Genomic DNA, 9,582 nt, shown 5'->3' with positions numbered 1-9,582 from the left:
TTCTGAAAAGAACTGTCTTGCTTATGTTCCTATTGGGTCGCCAATTTCCCCAGAAGCGAACATCTGTTATGGAAGATTTTGATCAGAAACCCCATGTGAAATGAGAAATCCCTTTGTTCCATGAAGAAAACTATTGCTGTGTACATCAAAATGGAGGTAGCTGTGTATGTACGCTTACCCCGACCTGTTTAAAACAGTACAAATTTGGGTCGGCCTCAGGTCGACCTTGAGTCAACAAAAACAATCGGCGATTGGCTTTTTAGGATCACAATGCGCCTGAGCTAAGACCATCGGGAATAATCTGAAACAGTCGCCGCTCGAAAAAAATCAAGAGTCGCAAGAGTAGACAATTTCAACTTGTACGACGTGACCCCGACGGTCGGGAACCAATCGCACGATTTCTCAGTTGTTGTGACCTGAGCATAGTCTGCGCGAATTCGTGTCATCTCGTACCCAAGTCAACTCGTACCCAAGTCAACTCGTACCCAAGTCAACTCGTACCTAAGTCAACTTGTACCCGAGTCAACTCGTACCTGAGTCAACTCGTACCCAAGTCAACTCGCACCCAAATAAATGTTTACAATTTTTTTTTAGCTATTCATTGTTGCAATGATTTTGTTTTCTTGGTTTTTTTTCATGTTGCAGTTTTTTTTTTACTTAGGCCCTACGGTGGGGAAAATTAATCAGAGAACTTTTTTTTAATATAGGCTTGTTAGAATGATTTTTTGGGGGTTTTTTATTCGGAAAAAGATAATAAGAACTTACGCAAAGTGTTTTGGTTGGAAAAAGTGGAACAGTATATTTGTTAAAATGTACTTGTTATCGGAAAACGATAATCAGAACATAACGCAAATGAATGAATTGAATGAATTCTTACCATGAAATTTTCTTTTGGGAACACTTTAACAGGAAAAACACCAAGGTAAGGTAAACATGAGGGTTACGTTTTATACATAGTATATTGTTTCATTGAAAATAATTGGTCTCATGAACATGGAGGTCGAAATATACGAAGAACTAGTGTGCATCTGATCTGCTCAACTCCTTTCACGGCGACCCTTTAACACGGGAATTTAAAAGAAACCACAATGGAGCTGAATGAATATCCTAGCGGAAAAAAAGGCAGAATTGAGATGAACAAACATTATTAAAAATGAAATTCGTGAGATTATTATTAATAAAAGTGAGCTCCGTATGATGGTAGAACATCATTTTTATTTCCTATCGCTTACAAAATCACGCCGCACGGAAATTCTCCGTTTCGGCATACAACGTACGTTGTACGGTACGAGTTGACTTGGGTACGAGTTGACTTGGGTACGAGTTGACCTGGGTACGAGTTGACCTAGGTACGAGTTGACTTGGGTACAATATTTTGGGTACGAGTTGACTTGGGTACGAGTTGACTTGGGTACTAGTTGACCTGTTTCGGTCTGCGCGTTGCCGACGGTTGCCGGCGCAAGAAAATCGTGAGTCGAAGCGAGGCTTTAGAACTCCCCCTTCCACTTCGTAATTATCTACTTCCATAGGAAAGTATCTTCTTTCACGTGCATTGTTGCCACCCACAAACAATAGATACAACTTATTATCTTCACATACAAATTCCAATTGAGCGCAGCAAAACACATGTTGTTTTTAGCAAAAGAAATTTGATGAAATTATAGGATATTTTCCTAAGTTTGACAATTGAATGTAAAGACACTGGACACTATTGGTAATTACTCAAAATTATTGTTAGCATAAAAACGTACTTGGTAACGAGCAACGGAGAGTTGTTCCGTTGCTCGTCTGAAGAAACGTAGTTTTTGAGATAGAAGTATTTTTCTCCACTACATTTGATTTGAATGTGAGACCCCAGCTGAGGTCTCGAATTCAAGCATCTGAAAGAAAGCACACACTTTGTGCGACAAGGGTGTTTTTTCTTTCGTTAATCTCTCGTTATTTTCTCTCAACGTCGACGACAAATTTAGTGCAAATTTGCACAGGTTTGTTATTTGTATGCATGATGTTAGAGTGAGGAAGACTGGGTCTTGACAATTACCAAAGGTGTTCAATGCCTATAAGTTTGTCTGGTTATGACGTTTCCACCAATGTGTTCAACAGGCAATATGAACATGTGAAACATAGAAAATCGTAAACTCTACGGAAATAGAGTAGTTTACGGCTGGCAACTATAACTTATCTCTTCTCTTCTAAGAATATACGTTGATTCTTTCTTGTGTTTAGAATGATGATAGAATTATCATGTTTTTTTGTGGACCACAAGCCATACAGTTGGTCCTTTCTCTGTAATGCACAAAATATCTACTTTTCCCCTTCTATTCCCCATGCAAGATGCAATCCCGCGGACCTGCTCATTCATCGGGCCGGTCCCTGTTTCTCAGAAACCTTTGTGTATCTAATTACCAAGCATCTCAGATAGCGCCTGTGTTTCGCACTGCATAAGAAAGGCGTTAATTCGTCGGCAGTTCAAAGCCACTAACGCCCGCTACCAGCTTGTCTTTGAAGTTACGGCTTCTATGGCTGAAAAGAACTGCGTTGCGCTGTGCGTGGATGTATGGGTATGCCCACCAAATCAGTTTGTACCATCTCAATCGGTATCACTTGCCTCAGGAAATCATCCAGGAAAAGACACCAATTTCTAACTCTCTTGTGTACGGTACGTCATGGGCTCTGTTTTCTCCTGTCAAAGAAGGTTTTACATGAGCCCGTTAAAAGATGGCCCTGTCAGAGCCCTGTTTTCCACCGATCAAAGAAGGTTTTACCATGAGTCCTTTAAACGAAGAAATTGACTTGGACTGGCTCTTCGAAAGCGACGATACCAGCAGCCCGAGCCCTTCATCCGACCTTGACTGGCTCTTCCAAAGCGACGATGACAGCATCCCGACTCTTACGGTTAACCATGGAGGTAAGATTACCTCCATGGGTTAACAGACCAGCGAAACAATATCCTTGCGACTGCAGACACAAGTGGTGTGCTAAGCAGTGGTCCATCACCACGTGGGATACAGTCGATGCTAACTCGAAAGCGTCCTACAGGCGAGGGTTACTCTTATCAGATTTCCAGAGATTCTGCCGGAAATCCAGAAATATGTGAGGTATTGCATTGAGAGAAGGCGCGATAGTCATATGAACTGGCTGGTCGACATCTGCGGTGCTACTGTTGGGAAGGTTCGACAGCATCTGATCGAGTCCGTCGAAGGCCTGCGAGAGGTTGCGCCTAAACTAGGTAAATATCATCATTAGTTTTAGTTTGTGTTGTTATGATAAAAGGACTGAATTATGAAATGTAATAGGCCCTAATAATACGAAATTAATAAACATGCTGCAGTTGAACAGTAAACGTGGATTCTGTCTGAAATGTCAAATTATTTGGAGTCTACATGTATAACGATGTCGGTCACTTCGTACCCAAGTCACCTCCTACCCAAATTGTCGTACCCAAGTCACTTCGTACCCAAGTCATTTCGTACCCGAGTCACTTCGTACGTACCCCAATTGTCTGACTCTGGCAGAAGTGGCCGGCCTTCATTATTTTCTGTCATGTTCTTCATTCATTCTATGTGGATAACATAACAAGCATACACTGCCAGCAACTGTTTTGATAGAAGAAAACAATTCTGTAATGTTCCTTTCAGTACTTTTTTTTGTATAGATTCGCTAATAATTTGCTCATGCTCATCACATTTTTTATATATCATCTTGTTGAAGCTATTACTACAGTTCGCAAATGGATGCATCTACTGTGGGGACCTCGAGCCAACCCACTGCCCCAGACATGTTTCAGCAACCAGGAACCCTAAGAAGGCGGATAAGTGCGTCTTCCACGAAGAAGAGGTCCACCTACCAGCTCCTTTCACCTTCTCCGGAGTTCACTTGCTCCCGTCGGTCCGTGTACCGAAGAGACCCACTCGGCGGAGTATCAGGAGGTTCTTCAGGCACCCTTCTTATCGGCGTCTACTCTCCCTACCCTTGGGACGCAGTGTTTGACGCCCATGTAAAGAACCTTCAGTCTGCCCATCGAAAACACTTGCATGTCGTAACGGCACAGCCCGAGATTTTGCCAGTTGGAAAACTATGGAGAGCCATAAATGCAAACAAAAACAGATTCCGGCGAAGTATTTAGTAATGCCACACAACTATTCTAAAATTGAATTCGTTGAACAGTGCACTAAATCGGTAATTTTGCAGAAAATTTTGAATGAAGTCACAATATCTGTCAACACATATCTACATGTATATAGATTCGTACAACTTCTTGCAATCGTTTATATTATTGTTAATAACACCGTTTGATAAAAAAAAGTATATGTATCCACCTTTGAAGAATTTAGTATTTATTTTACTGAGAACTTGAGATAGTAACTGTATAGTTGAAATGGTAAATAAGTTTGTAAATAGTAAATGGAAACTTCTCTATACGTAATTTATTTAAGAATATTGATTGTTTTCGTTGGGTCCTGCGTCAGCATAGACTCCTAGTTGTACTTCCCAAAAATAGACCAGGGCCAAATTTCAAAGAGCTGCTAAGCACAACAATTTGCTTAGCATGACATTTCTTCTTGGATAACACAAGATTACCAAAATTACATAAGCTTGTTACTGTTATTCAGCTGTTGTTGCTTATCCTGAAAATGTTGTCTCCCGATGTGGCGAACTGTACACAAACTTCTTCTGGGAGCGCCCTCTTTTGAACCGTCTTCCTGGGACACCAGAACCGGCTCAATTCTGACCATTGATAGCTTTTTTATTTAGAGGGTAAAATGTAAAGTCTCATTATGGGGTTTAGTGAACAGTTTCAGGAAGATTATCGATTGATTGTTGCTAGGCGTGCCCTGTTCGTTCTATTGTGGAGGAAATGTTACGGGTCCACCCGCCGAACCCCATTGTCTCGAAATTGAGCTTCAATAATGTGAAACACAATAGAGCATCTTGATGTCGTATCCATTTCAAACTGTTCTATGGGATAACCCGCGGTACAGCAGCCTGTTCATAATGCCAACATTTTGGTATGATAAAAGCTACTACATGTATAACAAAGCCTAATGTGAAGTTGAAGTTAAAAGTATCAAATTGTTTTACCAAGACCCCAATGTTTGTACATGTATATAGGCACTGAAGTTTTGTGGGAAATATATAATAAATTACCAACGTATGAAGTAGATCGTTAACCTGTGTCCGAATGATTGTTTAGGTGATGTTTCTACATGTCCGTGTATTTACTTTTTACTCGCTTCACTTCAGAACACCATCGATCATGCGGGGCGGGTTGGAATTGCATGACATGTCGATTGTCATCATTTTCTTGCTTGAAAGTTGTGTCTAATAAAAGACTCCGGTAGTATACCAAGGTACTGCGGAACTCTGCGGTACCTTTAAAAGAGACACTTGCCTTGGATCTGGGCCCAATTTCATGGCTCTGCTTACCGCCGAATTCTGCGCTTACGATCACGATTCCCCGCTTATACGTGCAAGCGCCGAATTTATGCGCTAGCCTTGTAAGCGTAGAATGCCTAGTAACGTGGAGTAACGTTGAAATGAGGTAGTCCCATGAATCCAGCATGAGGAAAGATATTCCATGCAAGCAACCAGCCAACCAACAAACATAGCAGCTATGGTAGCATGGGAGCGCAGAGCAGATGAACTATAGTAAGATATATTGGAAGCTGCTATTCCTTCCTGCAAATAAAACATAAACAATAATAATAACAACAAAATAAGATATTTAGTAAAAGAATGCTCTGAACAAGGGATAGCGCATGTTTTCAACAGAGAACAACAAGAAAACCAAACAAGATAAGGTTTAGAAAGGAAAGTACTAAAAGTCAACAAGTTTGTTAAAAAACAAACAGAAAGGCACTGGTATTGACAGTACCGGTACTTTTAAGAATTTTCCTTTTTTTATTTTGAAAACTGTGGGGGCATTCTGGACCAAAATTTGTCATACATGGCCGAGCATGTTGAATTTGAATCAAGGTCTTCGGACTGTTTTCACTTGGTGTTTATCTCAGTTTTAAAAGCCCTACTGTTCAATCCGGAGCATTCCATATGCTTTTCTCGTGATGTTTTTTTTTTTTTTTGTCATTTAAAAATTTGTGTTTGCGTATCGGCTTACTACGAAGCAATTCTTGTTAGGACCTACAGTCCTCATTCCTCCAGATTCAGACAACTCCCTGAAGATTTTGGTCAGCAAGTCATTCATTTGTGTTTTAAGAGGGTAGAAGCATTTATGAGGTGCTTCCCCATTGGACCCAAGCCCTAGAAAGCGACTTAGAAAAGATCTCACCTTTACGATGAACAAATGCATACAACAAGGCACAATCATCATAGCTGGGTAGAGAGATTGATATGTTGCTGCTGCTAAGGCCAGCGTGGCAGCAACCCTGTACCCTGTACAACAGTGGGAAATAAGAAAGTTACTCCAGAGCTATTCCAGGGTTAATTGAGCCAGTTGCAACAACTTGCGAAAAGAAGCCATTTTGTGTACAACTAAACGCGAATACTGGGTGCCAGACTAGTCTGCCCAGTTGGTTGTGCTGCATTTTAAGCAGGGGGGGGGGGGGAATGGGTTTGTAAGTGGTTGGTGGTCATGCTTTTATTTTGAAGGGAGATGCTTAAGAGGGGGGCACCATCCTCCATGTTCTTGGTAGTAATCACGATTACGATCGTTCACTACATCAGATCGAAATTCACGTCAACTTTACCATTTGAAGTGAAAAAAAAGACTGCAGCTACTGCCAGATGTGTGACTACCAGCGTTGACTGTCCCACACAGGTGACTATAGTGTATGGATTCAACAGGTAACTACAAAGAAACAGAGTACAACAATAGTTCTTTGAAATCAACTATAATACATAACATTTTAAACCCTCCTACTATCCAAGTTTCTCGGTGACTGGTGCCCCACTCAATCTTTGCTTAGCCAAGAAGTATTTTCTGCTTACCGCATTATGGAATTGTACCCCGCTCAGCTGCTAAATGCAACTGAATTTGAGCCACTGTTGGAAGAGATATTAGGTTTACGACCTCTGTCAATTTCTGCTGTGGCAATGTGTGGCACTGATCAACCAAACAAACAAATACAATGACAGGAACGTATTGCATAGGTTTATACTTCGCCGTTGCAGGCAATGTGAGATTGTGAGGCATTATGGAGTATGCACCTGTTCATTTGTCTGTCAACCTGAACAAGCTCACTTTTTTGACACCCATTAGGATGCTACATCTTTCTATGTAAACGTTTCTATAACATTGCACTGTAAATGTTACCTATGAAACTAATAGTTTAAAAAACGTGATACAGACTTCAGTCAATGCAAGGTGTGTCAATCCAACTTAATAAGTGGTTAGACTAGCAACAGAGTGCAGAATTGCAGAATTGGAAACCTTTTCAGAGCCAACACTACTCACAAGATATGTACACATGTTGCTACCACAGACCTCGACTAATGGTTAGATATTGCTATATACAAAATGAATACGGCTTAGAATACTTACATAGAAACAACCAGCCTCGGCAAGTCAAACACATCTGATCTTTTGATGAGTAGTTTGTCAACATCTTTTGCATATTTCTTGCTTTCCTTTGACTGATTCACCAGCTGTGGAATAATGAATCAAGTTGGCAACTAGTAACAGTTTGTAGAATTTTAAACTTTGCATGGTGAAAGTATCTAACTAAGAGAGATTTGAAGAAACACGAAGTGAATATCTCTTTTGAGTAGTGTTAGTTCTGAAAAAAATAAAACGGTGGTTAACAACTCAACGTTTCGATCAGCTCTAATCATCTTGAGGAGAAATGTTGAGTCGTTAACCACTAGTTCTTCTCAGAACCACCACAGCTCATAAAAGAGATTTATAACATAGCGCCTCTGCAAACCTCACTCGATACCTGGACTTAATTGGTGACTGTGCAAACATCAAATCTTATGAGGAAGAAAAATTCATGGAGGTAGAATAAAAGAAACTTACAAGATACTTGAGGCAGTTTCCTGCACTCTTGTACAGTATCCATGCTGTAACAAGATCCAATGACACAAACACCACAGGAACAAGCCAGGAAGCTGCAGACAGCACTTGGTGGAAGAAGTACAGCACAAGTGGCGTCTGAAACATATACAACAAGTTTTAGACAAACTTTGCGAGAGATTTTGTAAAAAAAAAAAAAAAACGATACTATTTTCCATTTTTTTCATGAATGACTACACTTTGATTCTATAAGTATGTAATTGTCTTTCAGAAGAGTAGATCAATTCCCTTCATCAAATAATAATATAAAAAAAACATAGGAACTATTATAACTAGTTGCGATAACGTAACCCTCCTCCGCCATCGGGAGGAGGGTTTACGTTATCTCAACTATATAATCACAATCTGTGGAAGTTTTCTCAAGTTCACGCTCAGGAGGTAGGAATTCTTTTTATGTTTTATTATGTTGAATAAAATAAAATAAATTGTAAAGTAAAAAAACTTCTTCCTTAATTTTGCTACTAACTTACCTCATGAAAGACATCACCAGAATAAGGAGAAACTCCATTTTGCAGCAGTGTTATTCCTTCGATCACTTTTAAATTAAAGGTAAACAAAGTACAAAAACCCATAAATATTTTTAATTAAGCATAAGTTTGTGTTTCAAGGAAAGATCAGTAAGTTTAACTTCTTTATTGGAACATCTTGTACTTTTGTGGGAAGGGGTGGCGGTGGTAACCACTGACCACAAGATCAAGTCGGGGGTCAAGAAAAAAAATCCTCTGATTGAACCGTGAAGGTACAAATAGATTGAACCACTCATTTGCTTATTTCTCTTGATCACATTCTTTCACAAGGGTAGTAAGGGTTAAGGAGATCTCCTGCCCCCCTGCCATATGACACACCACATACATGCAATTGCACAGATTAACCAAAAATCTACGAACAACTTTGTGATTCATCGACGACACTTTTTTACTCACCTCGTTTTTACAAATAGATAGAACAGGGAATGCCAATTGTGATGTGGTGTGGATAGGGAATGGGAAACAAAATCAACCCCCCCAAAAAAAAAAAAAAAATAATAAATAAATAAATAATAGTAATACATTAATTTCTTCAAAATCAATCATTGTCATTGTGATCTAGACCCAGTTAACTCAACTGGGGCGAGCTGTATTCCTCGATTAATAATAGGGAAATAATAAAAAACGGCACTTGGTTTGGCTTTGGTTATACACCCTCCCCTTTTCCCCGCCCCCTCCGTTTGTTGTGCGCTTTGCCTTGGTAATTGGTTTGGTTGGTTGGTGTCGACGCTACGATACAATCGAGACATCGTTTAAATGTAGTTTTTGAAAAAAAAATAGTTAAATAAACAGCATACCTGACTTCCATGATGTAAGAGGTGTTGAGATTTCTACTCTGTCTTTCAACCAAGTCGATATCGAAGAGTTAAAAAGGAAAAATCTTACAATAACGCCGAGAAAAATAGTAAACAGCATGGGCGCCGCCATTTTGAAAGCCGACCAGCATTTGTGTACACCGTTGAAATAAAAAGAATACAAAATTAAGTATTTTGCATAAACAAATTTGAAATAAATGTTTTGAAACTG

The 9,582-nt window shown here is 39.8% G+C and overlaps 1 pseudogene; it reads right to left on the bottom strand.

Moving 5' to 3' along the window:
* Positions 1-3,934: 3,934 nt before the first annotated feature.
* On the bottom strand, positions 3,935-9,483 carry LOC117288861 (annotated as a pseudogene).
* Between the last annotated feature and the right edge of the window lie 99 nt (positions 9,484-9,582).

The sequence above is a fragment of the Asterias rubens genome, chromosome 4 (genome assembly GCF_902459465.1).
Source record: "Asterias rubens chromosome 4, eAstRub1.3, whole genome shotgun sequence".
Classification (NCBI taxonomy): domain Eukaryota; kingdom Metazoa; phylum Echinodermata; class Asteroidea; order Forcipulatida; family Asteriidae; genus Asterias; species Asterias rubens.
Note: the sequence above shows the minus strand (reverse complement) of the source record. Positions and strands in the feature narration are given on the sequence as shown.